At 33.0% G+C, this 23,709-nt stretch overlaps 1 protein-coding gene across 7 annotated transcripts in view; it reads right to left on the reverse strand.

Annotated features, from left to right (window-relative positions):
* Positions 1 to 23,709, reverse strand: part of LOC145254644 (uncharacterized) — a 237,061-nt gene that overhangs the window by 206,586 nt on the left and 6,766 nt on the right. For 6 of the 7 annotated variants that reach the window (XM_080113275.1, XM_080113274.1, XM_080113272.1 and 3 more), the window contains exon 2: positions 333 to 422. The gene's annotated coding sequence lies outside the window, so the exon portion shown is untranslated. Of the gene's footprint in view, positions 1 to 332; positions 423 to 12,256; positions 12,421 to 23,709 lie in introns of those variants that run through there. The other variant, XM_080113268.1, reaches the window with a different exon arrangement.

Here is a 23,709-nt window from a genome sequence, read left to right on the forward strand (position 1 = left end):
TAAATTTTCCTCTTGCCACTGAATTCCATTTTCTTGCAGTTAAGAAGTGCTGCTAGAATATGTGAATCCTTTGTGAAGATAGCTGCCTGTTTTGACAAGATAGGAACTGAAGATTTTCAATGAGGCATAACACCAAATATGGCTTGACATTCTCTTAGTGTTCTTTCACCTGTCCCCCTTGTCGCAATTGATATAGATCGCAGAGTGGACTGTATAGCTCTATGAGGACTTGTTGGCAGCAGAGGGAGTGCGTGTCTTTTTCGTTTGTCAGTCACAACAAAGAAAATTAAAGCAAATATAAGAAAACAAGGCAGAAAAGTCGTGTCATTTACCTTGTCTGTCGCCTGAATGGACGAAAGAAGGATTGGCTTTCATTGGATTCAAGTAACCTGTTCACTTTTGAAGGGTCGCTGGTAATACGGCTACATGAAAATACACAAAGGAAATGTTCAATTAATACTACCGTCTAACTTTACTTATATCTAATTTAAATCATCACATTAGAAAAAAAAAAAATACACAGAAAACCAAAGATAGCAATATATGCAAACACTAAAATATCCTTTAAACAAAACTAACATTGGCCAGGTCAAAAGTGTAACATAACTCTATCCCCTCTCATTCCTCTCTACCCAACCTATTCTTTTCTCTGAACACACACAACTAGAGTCAGCATATGGAAAATAATCGTGGAAAAAATATCACAAAATCTTTTCTGGATCAATAAACCGTACATGTTAAGAAATAATGTTTTCCGATAGATTGACACGTGTTTATCAGCCAAAAATTCTTCTTTCTTATTCTAAATAAATTGACAGCTTAAAACTTTGAAGTTTCCTTCTGTGTGATTTTGAAGCCTTAAAACTGTCTATTTTTGACTATTAACAAAGTTTGTGTATTTGTGTGTGTGTGTGCATGTTGTGTGTGTGTGTGTGCATGTTGTGTATGTGCGCGTGTGTGCACAGGCATGTGTGTGTGTGTGTGCGAGGGCGTGCACGTGTGTGTGCGTGCGAGGGCGTGCACGTGTGTGTGTGCGTGCGAGGGCGTGTACGTGTGTGTGCGTGCGTGCGTGCGAGGGTGTACACGTGTGTGTGTGCATGTGTGTGTCTGTGTGATACAAATCAATCTAATATTTGCGTTAACAAGACAGAGCCACAGCAACGCGTGGTCGGACAGGTACAGCTAGTTACTAAATATTTCTGAATACTTTTACTATTTCCAAATATTTATGAAACTTTTGTGAGGTCATTATATAGACATCCTCATCTCTAACTCCCGAGTCAGTTTAAAAGAAACAAAATTCCCAACTCCTCACCTCTAATGAGATGACAAACAGGTAAAAAGATTGAGGCAATAAGGAATGCAATTGCCATCATACTTTGCAGCAAGCAAGAAGAAGAAAAAAAAGAAACTGGTTTGAAAATTATGAGGTTTTTTTTTTACTGTCATGCCATTTGTATTTATGAGATGGTAAAAGGGTAAACTATGACATATCTAGTTACATTACTCTGATTTGATGGGAGAGAAATCTATTTGTATTTAGAGGAAAGCAAATGATAGCTTTTCATGGTTAGGGTAAAGAAAAGTTCATATTTTCAATTGTTTAAACTAGTGATGTTACTAAAACTCTAATTTTGTTTGCTTGTTACCATGCACACCTGATTTGAATATGATGGTTATTATTTGAAAATGAATGCTGTCACAAAGGGTGAATGATGACAAGTTGTGAGAGAAGGTGAATGAAGTAAATAATTTTGAGAGAAGGGGGAATTAAAAAGAAAAACGGGAGGGGAAGAGAATAAGGGGAGTGAGGAAATAGAAATAAGCAGGAAGAGAGGGGGAAACAGGAAAAGAGAGGTGGATGGGAGATGGAAAGAGAGGGAGAAAGGAAAGGGAGAAAGTTGTGAAATCCTTTCACTTTCTTTTTAAAAAAACATGATTATCAACTAATGCCAAGCTTAAGAAATTATATATTTATTAATAAATACAGTAGAACCTCGGGATGTGGCATTAAAAATTAATAAAAGAATACAGTACAGCATACAATACAATGTATATCAAATAGCATTATAAATAACAACGTAAGGTGGGATAAATATTAGGTTGGTGCAAAAATTGTTGTCGTTTTTGGCGTGTATATATTATATATATATATATATATATATATATATATATATATATAGATATAGATATCTGATAAAAACAATGTTATTTTTGCACCAACCTAATACCATAACCAGGGTCCGGAAAAAAACATTGTATTCCACATCATAACCTGAAATAAATGATAACGGAGGGCCACCATATCCCGGGGCTCTTCTGTACTGATCCAATGGGTCATATGTGTTCTAGATATATTCATAAATAAATAATTTATCACACACACAGCATGTGTGGGTGTGATAAAAATCCTGTTATAACTAATAGGGAGGAGGAGGAGGAGGAGGAGGAGGAGGAGGAGTAGACTATTTAATAATAGGGTGACCTAACATTTTGCCGATGAAACAATTATTTTATGCAAAAGGTTAATATGATGAAATTTTATAGTTTACAAATAAGAGGCCAACACTTGACATTAAACAATTATATATCTATGTGCTCATCTACACAGATATTTCTCTTTAATTTATATATGAAAAAAAAAAAATAAAAAACGAAACAAATAAACAAAAAATAAAACACTCATGAATATAGCTAAGTGGCATTTACAAATTATAGAAAGAAGGTAATTAAAATAAAATGTTAATGGATGCAATAAAAATTAAACGAAATGACATTGTTCTGATGTCATTCTGTTTGATTTTATTGCACATATTTATCTTTGTGTTTATTCCAATTGTCACTTAACACAAAGACTGCAATTTTCCTATTTACTTGCCTCCCCACGAGGACAGAGTTCGACACAAGGTCGGTTTTTAATCTGGGGAAAATCCAGCTCTTCAAAAGGGGGCACTGGATAGGAGCAAAAATAAACATTGTCTCAGTTATAAAGGATTTCTTCTCCACTGACTGAGGACAAAAAAGATGAAGTGTAGCATCAGAACAGATACTACAATGTGATCTTGTTTAAAAGACTGTAATGTATATATATATATATATATATATATATATATATATATATATATATATATATGTGTGTGTGTGTGTGTGTACTACAGCAATCATCCAAACTCAACATAGCAAACCTAAAAGAGGACAAAAATTAAGATCAAAATTTATTATTTGGTATATGTTAAGTTTTGTCATTCATTATTCATAAATATTTGTTCTGTACTTTAAATACACTGAGCTCTCCTAAATAGGTTTTCTGTCCAGATTTAATCTAAGATGTGAATCTAAATAAATGTTATTTGTGTAGGTTAATAATGTAGAAATCAGAAAATTCTTAGAATTAATTCTATGTTATCTTTAAAATTATACTGTAAATATCATTTGGGACACAGTTGTTAAAAATAACTTTTTGTTTCGCAAACAAAACTTTTTTTTTTCTTTTTTACATAGGAATCACCACTTAGCAAGGCCTGGAGGCCAAGGCATAAGGCTCCCAACATTCATGCTAGCATTGTCCACATAGACATATAGCCTTTAAATAATACTTTTCTGAAAGTTAAAGGTGATAATGAATAAGAACAACAAAAATTAACACTTTTACTGAGTCATGGCTAACAGAATTAGAATAATCTACCCTGTGCATAAAGGGTTTAGTTTTAAATTTCATATAGATCCCCCACCCCGTTTGAAAAAAATGCACCTGAAGAAGGCAGGAGGTTAAATCAGCTGAAACATTGTGAAATAATGTTTCTTTTAACTTATTCATAGTTTACTTAAAAATTTATTTCTATTTTACATTTTAATAAATGTAAATTAATACCAGAAATTGTTAGTACTAAATAGTAGTACTATTATTAGTAGTAGTAGTATTAGTAAGTGTAATAGTAAAAGTAATACAACTACTACTACTACTACTTGAATAAATTAATACAATGTTGATAGCGATTTGTATCTGATTTATTTGAAGTACCAATAATTTTGGAACTTATTTTTAGTCAAATATAAAGTACAGGATGTTCATGATAATTTTAACACTTTTTGAAAAAAAAAAAAAAAAAAGAAAAAGAAAATCGGTCATATCTTGGTCAATAATTGATGTATTTGCAAAATTCAAAGTGCATCACTTTTTGAATCTTGATGAATACAGTTCACTCAGATAAGTCACCCTAAGTCACTCCCTGGCCTAACGTTCACAAGGAACATGAGTTGGAAACACTACATTGAGAGCATTGTCAAGACCGCTGCAAAGAAGGTAGGCTCTCTCTATCATGCTAGAAAACTACTAATGCTTGAAAGTATCTTGTACCTTTATAAGGCCACCATTCGCCCATGTATGGAGCATTGTTGTCACATTTGGGCTGGTGCATCTGCTACTAGTCTCTCACTCCTAGACAGGATTCAAAAGAGAGTTGCCAACCTGATAGGTTCTGAACTGTCAGCTAAGCTTAAGCCTTTGTCCCATCGACGAAATGTTGCATCTCTCTGCCTGTTTTACAAGTATTTTAATGGTGAATGCTCTGACGAACTGCAAGCACTTGTATTCCCTCAACGTAAATACCCCCGACAAACCCGACTAGCAGCTAAATTCCACCTTTACACAGTCGAGATCCCTACTCCAATAGTTTCTTCCCCAGAACTGCTAGACTTTGGAACACCCTTCCAGGTCCTTGCTTCCCCAACTGTACTGACATGCAGAAGTTCAAGTGTAATGCGAACAGACATCTTGCTGCCCAACTCCCTACATAATACCGCTGTAGCTTATGTCCCTGATAGTAGCCCCCTACATCAAAGTGGCAATGTGCCTTGTTTCGGGTGAAGATGTAATTAAAAAAAAAAAGTTTCAAGGAGGAATCTGAGCCTAAAGCACGTAACTTTTACAGTCTCCTTTGAGAGACACATCTGAACACCAGTTACTTCCTGGCAATCAGCTTGTCCTTTTCTCCACATGTAATAACATAAGGTTGTAATCAGATATGTTGGGGTGGGGCCAAATATTGAGACTGGTGAAATCATAGCAGTTCTCAGTCACTTCTGTTTTTTTCTTGAGATGGGATGTGGAGCTAAGTTTTGCTTCCACGTGTGTGACCTTTCCAAGACCACCCCTTTTCATCCAGCTCATAACAATGATGGATGACAATTTAATATAGCCATCTGAATTTAATCTGAGCTTCTTTTCACAGATGTGGGGCAGCATGATGTGGTCTTCAATGAGACGCACATAATAATCAATCACAGTTTGCAGAAACTTGGTCTTCATGATGGAGGCAACTTTGTGCAGAATGCAGGCTAGCCATCAGGTTCTGTGCATTATGAAACTGCAATTGAGAAAAAACAAAACAAAAAATCCCCACGTAGTATTTAGGTATTTGATTTTGTTGTTGAGTTTCTTGGTTTTTGTAAGGTGATTTTGTTTGATTTTAACAGAGAGTAAATGGTTCTTGTGACTCTTGTATTAGAAATAGCAGAGATTGACGCTCAGCACTTTCTTTATAGTTAACATTTCTAGAGTTCGTAACACAGTGGATAGAGACATTGAATCACTACGGTTCCAGATGAGCATTGTCTGAAGACAGTGGTTTCAATCCTACCCAAAGCAGACCAGAGGATTAGTTGACTAAAAATGTGGTGAGACAACAACAACCATGGAAGGCAGTAATTACTGAGGATATAGTTAAGAGACTTAGCATTTATATCCCATCGCGGTTAACCACCGGAAGAAGGCCAGAAGAATAGTTGGCCAAAACGTGGTTAACCAACAACTATGAAGATGAGGATAACAGCTCGCAAATAAATAAAATATTCCAACAGTTATTTGACAAATTTCATCTCTGGTAGCCATCAATCTTACATCTTAATCTTAAAGCACTGAGGTGCATCTGAGATTTCCAAATTTTTTAATCTAGCACAAATCATGATGCAGGTCACTCAATATTCCAATACTTTTTACTTTCTCCAGCTCTGAAATCTACCAATAGTACACCGAAACAGCTATCCATTACACTTTACTGTTATTAGATACTTCAGATGATTTTGAAATGAAATAATATCAAATGATTACCAAATTTGTATCGAAAACCTTATAGACAGCATTCAGACAGGTACCACCACTCATTGGCTCAAAGTGAATCTAGGCATAATGGTAACTAAAAGTGACCCTACATTTGCCAAATGTCCCAAATGCAGATTTTTGTCATAGCCAGGATAGTGGTGGTGGGGACATGAGTAGCAGACAGGGCTGAGAAATCTAGTATATAAAGAGCAATATCTGTATGTCCAGGTAAAACATGAAAAATACACAACAAACACCCATAATTTTAATTTATTTTAAATCGGTGTAACCACGGACGTATATCTAAAATAAAAAATAGATTCATTATTTGAATTTAATGTTATCAAGGCATACACACATTTTTTAATGTTATCACATAAAGGGAAGTAACTGAGTTTTTTTTTCACAGAGTTATTTCGCTTAGGCTAACTCAAGTCGTGTGTGTGTATATATTCAGAAAGAGGAATGGGCTGAGCAAAGATGAAAGAGGGAGTGGAGATGTAACAGGAGAAAGAGAGAGGGATAGAGGTTATGTTACACTTTTGCTCTAGGCAATGTTGAGTAGTTCTGCTAGTAAGATAGAAAGAGCTGAGAACAATTGATTTCTGGAGGGGGGGGGGGCTCCTTGTCCATGGATGTCAAAAATTGGAATGTCTTTTTCTGTAACGTAAAAAAAAAGTCTGGTGATACCATGAGGTATCACTGAGGTGACAGGAGGAGGGCATCTTGCAATGTTAATGCGTTGTTAGAAACATTGTTGGATCTTTTTGCACCAGTTGTAATCGGAGCTTATTTATGACTACTACCGTTTACATTACTAAGACAGTCTGAGTTAAATAAGGTTGGCACTGTGTCAAAAAGATGGCTGGCTTCATCTCGAATGCAAGTTGGCTTTTCTCTTGTCTTCAATGTCTATAAATAAAGAGTAAACAATTTACAACTAAAAAAAAAAAAAATAAAATAAAATGAAGAAACTATTTGGTTGACTAACTCTTGAATCTGCAATCAATCTAAGTAAACAAGAAATTAATAGAAACATCTTATTGACAAGATGCCAAAATAGGTCAGCTGCTGGATGGTTCAGGCAATAATGGTTAATTTTTTTCCACTTTTGAAAAAAATTGATTGCTTACATTAGTATTTTTAGAATGCAAACCATAATAACATCACAAGAATTTCATTGGTTGCTTAATCCTTCTTACACATAAACAAAAAAATAATGAGATTACTCTGGGGTGATAGAAAAAACAGAACAGTAAATAGGAATGGTTATGATAGAAAGAGCACCGATAGTTTCTTCCCCAGAACTGCTAGACTTTGGAACACCCTTCCAGATCCGTGCTTCCACAACTGTACTGACATGCAGAAGTTCAAGTGTAATGTGAACAGAATGTTAGATAGTCTGGACAAAATAAGGACAGTGTACAAACGAATGCTGTCACTTTAGTAACTAAACCAAAAGAGGGGAGGGGGATAATGGCAAACATATTACCCCTCAGCCATCAGGCCAAAAAATGCAGAGAAGAGCAAGTGTGACTTAAATCGTCTTTCATCTAGTGTATATAACCTAGATTGTACAAGATAAAGAAGTCAATAATGTTGGTAGATACTGTGTTTGGAATGTAACCGTTTTGATAATTGTAAAGTTGAAATAAAAATGAATATATAAACATGATTGGTTGTATTTTGAGATATTGTATTGAGGAATATGTTGTGAAAAACAATTGTAGAATTATGTCACCGATCAAGAGAAGATCAGGGAAAACGTGAGACTTGCGATCAAAGTGAGTGAATGTTCCATCATTTATTCCCTCGAGCAGCGGCTGGAGAGTTGACTGCATCTGTAAGGTAGGAGTGAACCAAGAGGATGTCAATATTCTACTACAATAAATTTGTAAGCTATATATATATATATATATATATATATAAAAAAAAATTCTTGTTTCGATTCTTCATTTTTTGCTGCGACATCGTTTGCATTTTTGGACCTGGAAATGAATGGGCACAACACAACAAATGTAACATACAAAATACTAACAATTTCTTCAGTGGAGTTGCTAACATGTTTAAGTGAAAGTATTTTGGTGGAATGAACTCGGCACACCCAGGTTGTTAGTCCGTGTCATTAAACACTTAGCCACTGTCACCTCCCCAGATGATTGTACGTCCAGAAGATAGTCTGCAAAACAAGGACAGTGAACAAACAAATGCTGTTACTTTAGTAACTAAACAAAAAGGGGGAAGGGGGATAATGGCAAACATGTTACCCCTCAGCCATAAGGCCAAAAAATGCAGAGAAGAACAAGCGTGACTTAAATCATCTTTTATATCAATGACCACCACGTGGCTAAATCAACCAATGGTCTATGACACTGAGATCACATAACCTGGAACTAAATGAAAAAGACCTCGATAAAACTGTTGAATATAGGATTCCTATTATCTATATACTTATAGGAAAAGATTTTTCCCCCATTATTAATAGTATATATATATATATATATATATATATATATATATATATATATATATATATGACAAAAACTCATAAATTTGGGTGCTTGTGCAGTTTATGGACCATATTAATTTTTTTAGATAGAATTTTCAAGTTAAATTTAATTTTTATGGTATCTGTTTTATTAAATTGTTAGATGAAATGACAGAATTAACCCCACCTCCCATGTTAAGAATGGCTTTCTAAATAATATTATTTCAGCATAGCCCATAAACTGCACAAGTATCTAAATTTTATTTAAAGAAAAAGTATATTTCAATCGATATCTATTTATGTGTCTCCATGTAAGGGAAAAGTTTCTTTTTTATTTTCTTCAAGATTTAGATATTGTAGAATGACCTCAAACTATATATTATTTACAGCGTTTTGATTTTAAAGAGGATGTGTGGGGGTTTTCAAGGTTTTATGAATTCTGTTATTTTTTTCTGAATGAACAAAATCTGAAGAGTTCAATAAAAAAAGTGATAAAATCTATCAAAGTTTTTGTCATTATTGAATGGTGATTATTTTTTATAACGATTTGAATGTATTGTTTTTCAAAATAATAATAAAACCTCTACCCTTTTGTAGCCCAATGGTGAAATGCTAAGCTACAAACAATGTAGTCATGGGTTTGATCCTTGCCAAAATCAAGCCATGTTGATGACTGCTACTTAGCAAAAAAGCTAAGTAGCAGTCTAACTTTTATGTATACATAAAATATTAGGTTGATGCAAAAATAATGTTGTTTTTAATGTTTAACTATATATTAAAAAAAATGACATTATTTTTGTACCAACCTAATATATACATATATACATATATATAGTAAACAGTTACCATATATATATATATATATATATATGTTTGTGTGATGAAGGCATCATATCACTGAGAAGATGATTTTAAAGAAATGTTTGTTTATTCAAAAAAAAAAAAAAAAATTTGTGTTTACTGGCTTTCTAAATCTATTAATTTCAATTTAAATAAGTAAACAAACTTCATTAATTCACTTTAGGCTTGGGCTAGCCATCCTTCTGATCTTGACCATCTGAAAATATCACCACTGAAAAATCACACAAATTTTACTAGTGGCACCAATCTGCGAGGAAAGAACAAGAAATAAACACAAATTTATTCTATCTATTCTTGATGAAGGCATCATATCGACAAAAATTTAATTTTACACAAATAAATGTTTGTTTAAAAAAAAGATCTGGCTTTCTAAACTGAGCAATCCATATATATAAGTTATGAAAATATACTTCTGGCAATTAGGCTACACAGAGGCTTTTGTGTTTCATTCTTATAGGTCATCGTCTGGCTAAACTACAGCAAATATTGAAAATCGATACTTTTATCAATTGCATTAAAAACAAGTAAAGCATGAGTTCCCTCCCCCTTTGATCATGAATAATATAAATAACCATTAATAAAGTTTTGTTGGATTTAAAATTAAAAAAAAAAAAATTAAATATTTGAAAAAAAAAAAAAAAAAAATGCAATCATTGCTAATTTGAGCACTCTTACATCTTCCTAAAGGACAAACCAGACATTCATTCCTGGTGGCACCATTATTTGTTTGAAGTAGATAACCATCAACTTTTCATAAATTTTGTGCAAAAAAGAAAAAAAAAAAAAAAAAAAAAAAAATCCATTTTTTTTTTTTTTTTTTTTTTAAAGATATTTGCAAGAGGAGTTATCATTTTTGACCATTTTAACTTCCTGGGGACAAACCAAAGTTTTCCAGAAAAATCTGCAAAATTTGGTGAAAAAAATAGTTACCCAATTTCAAGAAAATGCAAAGAAACAACAGACAAGTGATGAAAATATAAATCCTTTTCTAATTGTGGATCTAAAAGACAAATGAATATAAAATCTAAGGAATCAAATCAGAAATTGTTTGTCAATAGGATTCTATATGTTCATTCGTTTTGTAATTAAACATTTATTTTAATACGTTCAGTCTCAGTATATGGGCTAAGGTAATGCATGACAATTATAGGAGGCGAATGTTTGTATTTTAGTTTCAAGAACTGTCGACAGATGCCGCTTGTTAAAGGTCAATAACTCTTCCTTTTTTTAAATGTTAGTGCAAACTAAAATTATATTTTTATATATTTTTATATTTATTTATATCTTTCTATACAAAAAAAAAATCTTAAACCTCTATGTTTCATGCTTTCTAAATTATATTTTGCTACATTTTTATACAACCTTACCGAAAAAAAAAACAATTCTAAAAACAATCTATAAATATTGCATGTTTTTTTCATATTTATTATTTTATTTTCAGTTATGAATCCATCATTAAAAAAAAAAAATTATATTAATACATTAAAATTCTATTTTGATACATTTTTTTTATTCAATAAATGTTTCCATTTTCATGTATTTTTGTGTTATTTATTTCGTTATTATATATTTTTGCATTATCGTAAACACTTGTTTATATTTGAGGTTCATATAATAGCCAGTAGAGGGCGTTTCTCATTCAAAGAACAGGGGTTGATAACAAGTCCCTAATGCTCATATGTAACTGTTGTACAGAAATGCCGATTTTTCTTTACTTTTTTTTAGGGGGGGGGTATATGATTCGTAAAAAAAAAAAGTGACTATTTATGAATGTTTATTGATTGTGTGATCTCCTAGGATTTATTTTGATGTGATCAAACCTGTAAGGGGAGGGAACAAATTAAAGTAAACTCACAAAATTATAGGAGAATGGTTCAACAATGGCGCAGTTGAAGAATAGTTTTTTATTGGTTTCATAACATTCATGTGAATCATAATATTAAAATGTTCGCATTTCTATATTTCTTTATTACTAAGACTCAGAGGATATTGTTTGCTTTCTTGCTTGTCACTGTGCAAACTTTATCTGTTTATGAATAATGTAAATGTCGTACGATTTCTAAGAGAAGTATTGAGAGGAATGGAATGATGTAAATAAGGAAAAGAGACAGAGGAGAGAAAAAGAGGGGGAGGGAAGAAAGAGACAGAGGGGAAGAAAAGAGTGAGTATGAGATAAAGAAGGAGGATAAATAGAGAAAGAAGGAGAAAGAGAAGGAGAAATAAGGAGAAAAGAAGAGGAAAATTAGGGGAAGAAAGAGAGGAGGAGGAGGAGAGAGGGGAAGGGGGGATAAAGACAGATGAGACAGGGAGACTGGCTGAGAAAAAAATGGCAGAGAGAAGTGGAAGAGAAAGAGGGAAAGAAAATATATCCTAACATTACAATGCATTCTGACTTTGTAATTCTTATTAAATTAAAATATGCCAATCAATCAATGCCAAGATTAAATCATAAATATAAGAAATACTGACCCAATGGGTCACAGGTGGTGTAGTAAACTTTTATTCTATCCAGAAATTACTTTTCAACTCAAAGTTTAAAGGCTTCAAAACCAATTTTATATTTCACATAACCATAAATCAATGTATGGCAGGAGTAAGTGTCTTAGACATTCAAAAGTGATTTTGAAATCTTTAAATTGCCAGATAAAAATAATTTTCCAACTAGAATATTTATGAACGGAATTCTTGTTATATGGTTAATTTATATCTCTAAAATAAAAGAAAGGGAAAAAAAAAAGACAGTATTTTTCGACGATACCACAATTATATCATTCATTATACTGAACCAGGACAGGATTAATAATTACCGATGACTGTTGTCCATCTGAGTGCTGTTTCAAATAGATGAGCAGTCTTTTGATTCTTAAAATCTATGTACACTTTCTCTGACCAGATTCTGGGGAAGGAGGATGAGAAAGAAGGTGGGTAGAAGGAGGATTCAAATTTAGGTTGCAACAGAAGCAGGTGAAATAGCAGCAGAGACAAAATAGCAGCAGCAGCAGAGGTGAAGGTGAGATATTAGTAGCTGCAACTTTTTATTGGCTTTCAGTATAGCTTGCTTGATAATCTTCATAAATTAGACAATATTCAGAAAGATTTTATAAAAAAAAAATGTTTTAAATTGCAAAAAGTATTTTCCCTTTTTCAATAGACGTAAAATTCCTGGATTATGCAAAAAGTAGAATTAAAACTGTGCAAAGTAATGCATGAGATCACATAGGTCATAGATACTATTCTCCAAGGACAACTGACGATGCAAGCGACTGAATGCTGCAAAAATGGAAGTAAGGGATTCTTGGGTGAACTTTGCTTAAGAGTATATAAACAAGAGAACAGATGAGGAGTAGGTGAGGGAGTAGGTAAATAATAGGAAAAGGATGCAAGAAAAAAAAGTAAATAAATAAGAGGTGGGATGAAGAGAAGCAAATAAAATAAAGAAAGGGTCGGCGTTGTTAGGGATAAATGTACAAGAGAATGGAACAAGGAGTTAAGAGATGTGAGAAAGGATGGAAAAGAAAGAAGAATGAAAATCAATTAAAGGCAAGTTGCACAACTGAGGCTTGAGAGTCGAGTCTACCCTACTATTGAACCCATAGCTAGAGGCAGGACATATGGATTCATAAAATTACCAAGAGTATTAGTGAAAGTGATAAAGTAACCTTGAGAGAACTGGAAACAGCCATGCAAAGCTTATAATGAGAGTGCCTCATTTTTTTTGGGGGGGGGGGCTAGCTGGATTTTTAACAATTTAAAATTTGATCTTGCATTTAATTTTGACCTCATGGGGAGGCAAGGGTAAAATGCAGAAAGGAGACAGGATTTTCATTGCCGGGAGTTTAACTATTCATACGTGCCCTTTCAAAGATATATTTCAGGCTAATTTTAAATTATTTTAGAGATTTTTTTCTTCTTTAAACTTAATGTAAACATTGTGTAAGTTTGAATTGGACTTTGTAAGTTAAGAAGCCGATCCAACAAAGATTTAACAAAATAAATAAACATTTACTTATTTAATAGTTTTAAATCAACAGCTTCGATTATAGACATCTACATCAGGCGTAGAAACAGTTTCTGTTAGTGACACCATGCCACAAGTAAGGAAAAGAAAGAAACAAAAAACAAACACAAACTGTTTCTATGTTTGATGAAGATGTATGTTGTTGAAACTAAATTGATTTTACATTTTTAAATAAATAAATGTTTATATATATATATATATATATATGAAAAAAATATGTTGCATTGTATTGGTTTCTTAAATTCCAAATACTTTTATTTATTTATTTTTTTACAATAGAATCATGCGACCAGAATGCATATTTATAAAAGGTAGGGGGTGAAAAAAAGGAAGGGAAGATGAACAGGTGAGGGGAAGTATTTTTTAACAAAGGATTGAACTGTGACCGACTGCTTTGTATTTAGAATTTGAAAGAGCTTTATTCGGATGCTGACATTTATTTCGATTCAAAAATGATATGATGGATGTAAGATATGAGTTTTAAAGATAGTCTTAAATCTGATGACCTCAGAGGAAGATTATATCTGGATAGCATAAGATGTGTGAAGAACAGTAGACTTTGATGGTATGGCCAAATTGAAAGAATGGGTGAGAGTTCTTTGGTTAGTAGATGTAGGGTCAGTTGGCATGGGAAGTACAAGGAAAATATAAAAAACAATGATAAAAATGAACCTGAGGGAAAGCAGAATTATCAAAGATAAGTTAGTTTGGAAGTTATTTTTTAAAACCATCTAACACATACCAGCATGTAAATGTGATTATACCTTTTAACATCTTGTTATTGTTTTCTTTTATGCTAAAACATCTACTGATATTGTTTTCAAAAAGTATAAAACTTATAGTTCAACAATGCTATTAACAGACCATAATATTTTATTATAATTTTTTAAAAAAATGTCTATCATAGAATTTGGAACATTGTTGAGATGATGCTGCATTTTCTTTTATAGAGAAAATATTTTTTGCTTTTAAAATGTTAATAATATGATCTTGCATTTTTCAATAAAACTGTTAGAATTTTTCTAGTGTGGATTTTCTTGTCTCTTCAGTTTTTTTATTCTTCTGCTACTTCCTATTTTCCATACCAAGAGGTAACCTACAGATCACTAAGGAACTAATGCCAACAGTTAATATGCAAATTATTATGATTTTACAGCCAATTAGATTCCTTCTTTTAAAAAAAGTTTTTTTAGTCAATTAGTTTTCTCTCTACAAAACATGAAGGCTGCAAATTCAAATTTATATAATATGCAAAGAATTTCATGTTTGTATATACATTATCATCTTTCACACCACATTAAAAAAATGAGATTGTTTGATCAGCAAAGATGGCGATTAATCTGATCTCATCAAGCTAAACAATTCCAACTTTACCCATTTTTAAAATGAATTTTTCCAAAAATATATTATGCCCTTTTGTTGACTAAAACAATACTATCTACTTAAATAAAACAGTTGCAGTATGTACATGTGTCTGTCTGTAAATATTTAACTGATAAACTCTTAAACTACTGGCCACATAACACTGAAATTAACAGAAAATAGTAACCATACACCAAGGATGGTTTATAATGAGTAAAATCTCTTAGAATGGATGGATAACGCATACAGAAGTTGGAAAGTCTCATCTGTCAGAATGCAGTTAACAACCTGATGAAGGTCAGAGGAATAGTTGGTCGAAACGTCGTGAAACAGCAACTAGAAGATGAGGATAAAAGTCCGCAATAAATAAATGTATAAAACATAATTAACATTGTACACATTGATGAAAAAAAGCACCGTAGAATTTCCTGCTAGTATTGTGATAATTCTTTCCTTCCAAAATAACATAAATAAAAACAAAATGTACATTTTACAACCATTTAAAAAAAATTTTCTTTTAATCTATTCCTACCTTATGAATAGACTCTTAGCTTAATTTCCGGTAAAAATTCCGGCATGCCTTAACAAAAAAATTATAATTTGATTCTCACTTTTCTTATCACCTTTGGAGTAGATTTTCTCTTACAAAAGTCTATTCAGTTCAAAATAACCTTTTGTGTCCATTGCTTAAAATGATGGCTTACATGGTACATAGTTACATGCCATAAAATAGTGAGTGCACACCACTCCCTGAGCTCTTCTACTCATGCACAAAATATTTCACTGAAACGGCTAAACTAACATGACCTAGGGATTTTTAATTCGATAATGTACAGATCTGGCACCAATAAAGTGCATTTTAACATCAGAAAAAAAAAAGTTATACAGTACGAAAACTTTGGTTTTGTTTGTTGTTGTGTGTAATTTTATTTTTTCTGAATGTTTTAGTTTATTGGATGAAGAGGGAATAAAAAATAAAAAAAGCCAAAGGGAGAAAGAGAGGGAGATGAGAGGGGGGCGAGAGAGGAGAAGAAACAGAGAGAGGGAGAGAGTGAGAGAGGGAAAGGAGGCAATGAGAGAGAGAGGCAAGGTGAAAGGAAGAGGGAAGAGAGAGAGAGGAGGGATAAAAGAGAAAGGAAGGATAAGAAACAAAGAGAGAGAAGGGATAAGAGAAAGAGAGTGAGAGAGGGATAAAAGAGAAAGAGAGAGTGTTATATCGTGAGGTTCAATATAAGCAAATAATAAATACGAGGTGGAATAATTAAATAACTGTAGTATCAAAGTGTAGTATCTGTTCTTCAGATGCTGCACTTCAATTTCTTGTTCTTTGTCAGTGGAGGAGAAATCCTTCACGGCTGAGACAATTTTTATTTTTATTCTTTTCTCCACGTTAAAAAACGACCCTGGTGTTTAAGTTTGTCGTGTGGGGAGGCAAAGTAAATAGGAGAACAATTAGGTTTATTGTACGAATAGTACAAAACAAGAATATAGTCCAAGGAAGGATATATATATATATATATATATATATATATATATATGTTGATGAGTAAGGTTGAAAGATTTCACAGACTTTCCCCAGTCTTTATTTGTACCTAAACCTAAACGTAAATTCCATGAACAAAGCTTCTTTCTTAGAACTGCACACCTGTGGAACTCTTTTCCATTTGCCTGCTTTCCAGCTGATTACAATATGGTCGTCTTCAAATCCAATATAAACAAGTTCTTGATGAACCGTTCCCTTTAAATAATCCAATTTACTAAATTTACACTTCTAACGATGGCTATGATATTGTCCTTTTGACCACTGTACACTCTTTAACCCTTATCCTCGAGTGACCTCTTGGCCTTGATAAGTGGTGATACCTTTGTAAAAAAAAAAAAAAAAAAAAGAAAAAAAAGACACATGCATGCAAAGTTACTTTCTTTCATCTTCCTCATCTTTGTCAAACTCTTCCTTTTCTAGCCTTTTTTCAGTTGTCGTCTCTAACCATTTAGTGTTAGACGGGTGCTAGGTTGTTCCATTATAAGAAAGAAAAAGAGAGAGAGGGGAGAGAGATAAGAGAGAGGAGGGAGAGGTAAAAGAGAAAGGGAGGCTAAGAGAGAAAGAGAGAGATGGAGAATGAGAAAAAGAGAGAAATGGAGGATAAGGGAGAAAGAGAGAGAGATAGGATAAGGGAGGAAGAGAGAGAGATAGGATAAGGGCGGAAGAGCGAGAGAGAGGGGAATAAGGGAGGAAGAGAGAGAGAGGGGAATAAGGGAGGAAGAGAGAGAGGGGGAATAAGGGAGGAAGAGAGAGAGGGGGAATAAGGGAAGAAGAGAGAGAGGGAGAATAAGGGAGGAAGAGAGAGAGGGGGAATAAGGGAGGAAGAGAGAGAGGGGGAATAAGGGAGGAAGAGAGAGGAATAAGGGAGGAAGAGAGAGAGAGAGGGGGATAAGAAGGGAAGAGAGAGAAAGAGGAGGGACGATCTGGTAGCCCGGCATTGCCCGGTTGTACAATATGCTGAAATATATTTTAATTTATGCAGATTGTGTATGTATCATTATACATTGTATTATTGCTCTATTGATTATTATATATTACAAGGAATAATTTGCCCGGTAGCAAAAAAAAAAAAATAAATAAAAAATAATAATGATAATGTCGTTCATCAAATTCCATCTGTATTTGTTTACAATATCACATCAACTGATATTTGGGCTTGACAATGAATGCACTGGTAAATTTACTTCTGATTAATGTTTAGTTTTAAAATATGCAAAAAAAAAAAAAAAAAGAAAAGAAATGATTTGCAGCAATTTTCAATGGTACCTTTTTGTTATTGTAAATTGAACTCATTAATAAGAAAAAATTAAAATAAAATGGTGAGGTACTTGAAGCTTGGGCTTGAAGAGGGACTCATTCGACCTGTAGTTGAATGCTCTACCACTAACCTATATCTCCAGATTATAATTAATCTGTTTTTTGTTTTTTTTTAAGAAGAAATGATTTGCTGAAATCTTTATTAGCTCCCTTGCCAGTGTAACATAAAATATTCCCCCCTGTAAAAATTATTCTTTTTACCTATAAGAGAGAAAAGTTATTTTTTAGATCAAATTTTTTCGATACTTATCAGATGAGTTTCTGTACAAAACATATCTAAGAACACTACCTGACATATAAATTAGCTTTGTGTGAAATTTGAAAAAGATAGGCCCAGGTGTTTCGGAAACTATGGGGAAAAAACTCACACACAAAGTGACTTTTATATAATAGTAGATATGAGAGAGAAAGAGAGGGGATGAGAGAAGAAGAGAGATAATAAAGAGAATAAAAGAATGAGAGAAAAGAGAGGGAAAGAAAGAAGAGATGAGAAAGACAGAGTGGGGGAAGAAAGATGAGAAGGGAGGCAATAGAGGAGGGAGTGAGGAAGAAAGAGAGGGAGGGAGAGAGAGAGAAAGAATTTTTAAATATTTTTTAAACTTTTGTTGTGTGTTAATAGATGCTTCCTCTGTTCTCTCCCCTCTTCTACTCATTTCACTCCTCTCACCATTCCTTTTCTCATTCGCCCTTCCTCCAACCATCTAGACAAATTTAAATGCTGATGACAAGTGTTCACAGTGATAAGCACGATAACAACATTGTCAATTATTTATTTGATAGTTTCATCAGTGATAAAAATTTGCTGCATTTGTAGAAAATATTTTTCTGTTATTTCAACATTTGCTGTCTACCTGCCTATCACGCTTCAGTTGGAAATAACATTTTCATCACGTGATGTGCCAACTGAATGCATGTAGTTTAAGGATGGTTTTCTTTCTTTCTTTTTAAAAATTTTTTTTTTTTTTTTGCAAAATAAGTGGTTTATAATGTAGAACATCAAGTCCACTCTGTGGGGGTATTAATTAGCATAGAAACGTGAAAAATACAAAAGAACTGAACTAAAAGGTTGGTTGGTAATCAGCCAATAAAGATTTGTCCAACAAAAACACTTTTCAATTATGCTGCAATAAAAGAAATCGTGCACTCACTAAAAGAGAAATCTTTTTGATCAACTTGGCAAAAATATTACCACTTTAGAGCAGAAGTGGGAAGTCGGGTATTTTGCAGGATTCAGATTTTTTTTTTTTTCAGTCGACTCCCCACTCAGGAAGCGGTCGGTGGAGAGAATGTCTATTATGACATAAACATGTATTCTTACTTTGTTAAATATTTTGATTTTGTTATCTCTGTAAAAACATCAAAGTTAATAAATTGTATAATCAATGTTATATATATATATATATATATATATATATATATATATATAACATTATTGGAATTATTGGCATGAAAATGCAATATATATATATATATATATATATATATATTTTATTGCATTTTCACCCCAAACAAGGCACAGTGTCACTGATGTAGGGGACTACTATGTAGGGAGTTGAGCAGCAAGATGACTGTTTACATTACACTTGAACTGCATGTCAGTAGAGTCAGGGAAGCAGGCACCCGGAAAGGAATTCCAAAGTCTAGCAGTCCTAGGGAAGAAACTATTAGAGTAGAAGGCTTTCTTACATCTATGGATTTCTACTGTGTAGGGGTGGGATTTTGTCGCTTGTCAGGTTTGTTGGGGATATTTACGTGGAGGAGGAACAAGGACTTGTAGTTTGTCAGAGCACCTACCATTAAAATACTTGTAAAACAGGCAGAGGTATACAACATTTCGTTGATGGGACAGCAGTTGAAGCCTAGCTGATATTAGGTTGGCAACTCTCTTTTGAACCCTGTCTAAAAGGGAGAGACTAGTAGTATTAGTAGTATTATTGAATATACAATTTATTAACTTTGATGTTAGTTATTGATCATTGGGTCAGTATTTATAATAAATACTGACCCAACAGGTCATAAGCAGTCTAGATTTTTTGTGCCTTGTTGGTTCTTCATTACTAACAACTTGGATATATCTAATTGAATAAATGTCTAAGTTGGGCCAATTCCTTGTGTGAAGTGAAAGCGCTCTATTTTAACTTAATTCAACTTTCCATAATTGTTGATAAACCCTATCTTTTTTATATACGGCTTATGAATAGGCGATCCCAGTCATGGGGTCAACTCATTTGCATATTGTTTTATAAAAAGGTCAGTTTATTAATTAACTATCTGCTATTATTAATTTTTAATTCAATGATTATTTTGCATTTCATATAAGTTATTTGGTACTTGTTTAGTTTAATCAAGACATTAAAAAATTAAAATATTGAAAAAAAAATATATTGTATGTACCCATTATATAAAAAAATTTCACTTAATTTGATCAAGTAGTTTTTTTTATTATCATAGAGGAAAATCAACTTTTAAAAAGATCAATCATATCTCGGCCATGTCTATTTCGCTGACGAGGAGGAAGAGGGGTGCCAAGGAAGATAACTCTATCACCGCTGAAAGTTTGTCAAATTTTGACGAGATTATTTTAAAACATGGGCAGAAAAAATACCTAGATAAATATTTTAGCTTTTTTTTTTTTTCACTTATTTTACAGAGTTTCTCTGCCCTTTTTTAATCTGTTTTTCCTTTTGTCCTTTGTGATCATGTTTTTGTCTAAATGCACCCCATCCTCGGCCATGAAACAGATCGATCGATCTCATTAAAATGTGATTTTCCTCTGTAAAAAAAAAACAAAAAAACTACTTGATTAAATTAAATTTCCATAATGGGTACGTACAATATATTTTTTCAATATTTTTATTTTTTAATGTCTTAATTACACTAAAGAAGTACCAGTTATTTTATTTCACAAACAAATATTTACCATTCGCATTATTATTCATTGGACTACTGTTCACATCTTGAGTGTGATTTTCACAACGTTTCGGTCGATGTAACCTCCGACCTTCTTCGGGTATATCTTGTCAAACTTGGAAATGTTTCTGTCGAACTCGGGAATTTGGATGGAATTTTGAGTGGAACCCTTTATTTACTTCACAGGAGTAGCATGACTGGATAGTAATTCACAAATGTATTTTTTCGATTGCCCACACTGAGGATTGAACCTTCAACCTTCAGGAGAATATCACTTTTGCAACTGATTTTTCCCAGTACTCTAACCACTGCGCCACAGGTCCTAGCGGACAATTCTAGTACAAATTTTACGAAAATTATAGACAGAGGAACGGTGAAGAGTAAGACGACTGAAAGAAGCAGCACATATGCTTGGGAATAACCAACTGCTAAGTAGACCTAGTATAGAATTTAATACAATATGGGAACCATTAATTAGAAACAATAGATAATATATACAAGTAATAAGTATAGAGATAGATATACATTAATATTTAGTAATAATTAGTAATAAATGGTGATATTTACAACTAGAAATAAAAATAGGTTTAAGGCTCCTAAAATTCGTACTAGAATTGTCCACAACCCTCATCTCAAAAATTCAAAAACGTCAAATATTTACCAATTGTGTTCAACTCATCCTTTCAGGTTGTCTTTTAAGAAGACTAACCTAATTTTTAACATGTTCAAACATGTTTATGTTCTGAATTATTTGGATGATTCAAAATACTATTCTGAATTATTTGGATGATTCAAAATACTATTCCCATTTTGCATGTTATTCTCACGAAATTTTGGCCAATGGAACCTTTAACTTTCTTTAGGCATATTCTGTCAAGCTCCGAAATCTGTACAGAATTTTGAACAGAACCTTTTATTCAATCCATCGGGATAGCTTGCATATGTTCCGTCAGCCATGACTGAGTAGAAATAAATTTGTAATTTTATTCTTAGTTTTGTCTACATGGAGGATTCAAGCTCCAAAAGACTGTCACTTAGAACTTGGCAATTATTATAGAGAACTATGGTACAAGTCAAGTCAGACTTTTTAATCTCTGAGAATTAAAACAGAGTTTGTAATTTTGGAAGATTATAAAATAAAGAATCAAAGTTGGAATTCTGGAAGTTGGGACGTATGCTTAATAATGGATAATTTTATTTTAACAATCAGTGTTACGATTGATTGCAAAAATAACTTGAAAAGTTATTTTATCACATCACCAGCCTGACTACATTGTTATAAAATTAAAAAAGATTCCTTAACACTAAGGAAAATGATAAGCTTGATGGTTTTTGTTGCAATATTTTTAATATAATTTTGATATAATTAGAGGGTATGATTAAAGAAAATAGGAAGGTTCTACTTATAGAGACTGGCAATAGGAATTGACCAATCAAATGGAACCACATTCTGCAATTAATCAGAAACTGGAATTGTTCCATAAAAATATTGGATCTTTTAGAATTCTTGCGCATAATTTTTCGTATCCATACAAGATCTTTGTTCTTGTCTGAAAATTTTAAAGTTCAAGATCAGCTACCCACCAAAACCTCTTTTTCATCTCCAAGACTTATACAGATTAGCTACCCACCGAAAACTTTTCTGAAATTAAACATGGTTTTCAATTCAAAAGCTTCTTAGCCTTCATCTGTATTATATGTATTTCTGTCTGCCTTTTGGCTGGAAACTTATAGGCTCCCAAACTATTCAACAGAATTGCATCAAATATGGTATGAAGCATCCTTGCTGTCAAGTGTATCAGAAGGGTTTAAAGGTCACAATCATACAACGACTATTTATACTACTAGTACTAAAAATAATAAATACTTTGGGTTTAAAAAGCTAAAATTGCACAGAAACTGAACTAAATGAGACCTGGGCCAAACTGGACAAAATGAAAATGATCTGAAAGTTAAATCTTTCTACTAACATGAAACGTGACTTCTTTAAAGCCATTGCTATATCAGTTCTTGTATACAGAAGTACTACTTAGACATTTTACCAAAAGATCAAAGAAACTTGATGCTGTAAGCTAAGAGCTGCTTTTAACATCTGTAGGCAGCAACTCAGATATCAGCCTTGATCCGAGAGAAAAATCAGATTTGCTGTTCACTACTGGAGGACTAAGGATGAACTTGTTAGCGATGTTCTTTTGTGAATGCCAAAACAAAAACGTAGTCCAGTGGGAAGACTGCATAGAACCTGTGTCAAACAATGAACAGAAGGTTCACAATGCACCTATGGAGACCTGCCTGGTGAGATGGAAAATAGGATGAGATGGTATTAAGATAGATCCACGACATTACAAAATCTAGATGATCAATAAAATAAAATCCATATTTATATGTCTGTGATACATCATTAAGTCCCGGGTCTGACATATAGATGGTCCCATTAATAGAAAAAAAACATGATTTTTATAAAGTACTAACCTTCAAATGGCAGATGTTGAAATTTGAGCCCAATCAGATTTTTCTAATACGATTAAGTGAAGTTATTGTTGCAAATTTTCACAACAATGAAAATATATGAATTTTGTGTTTATAAGCTTTCTGATGGGGGGGGGGGGGGAAATGATGACTTTAAACATAGTTGTACAGACATAAATGTGAGGAATGCTCAAGTCAGCCAAATTCAGTAGTTGTTCTGGGAACAAAAAATAAAAGAAATCCACAAACTCTTTTTGCATGATCATAAATTGAAGTTGCGTGAAATAGCAAAGAAGTTTAAGACATCAGCATATTGTATGAACATTTGTCAATGAGTAAAGCGTGTTGAAAGTAGGTACTGCATTTGTTCACGGTCAATCAAAAACTACAACATGCCTTTGATTCAGAGTGTTGTTTGCAATAGATTCAACAAAAAGAAGTTTTTTTACACATCAATGTGCGACAAAAGATGAAATCTGGATCCACTACACGCTGAAGTCAAATTGGTAGTTAGAGAACAGCAGCAAGTGAAAATGATCCAAGATGCAAACATCAGTAGGTATTTTGGGCTCCCATATTTTGGGACATGCAAGTTATTGTGTATTGATAACCTTGAGGAAGTAAGAACCATCAGTAGTGAA

This window comes from Euprymna scolopes, chromosome 30, assembly GCF_053919585.1.
Source record: "Euprymna scolopes isolate OS-2025 chromosome 30, ASM5391958v1, whole genome shotgun sequence".
Lineage (NCBI taxonomy): Eukaryota > Metazoa > Mollusca > Cephalopoda > Sepiida > Sepiolidae > Euprymna > Euprymna scolopes.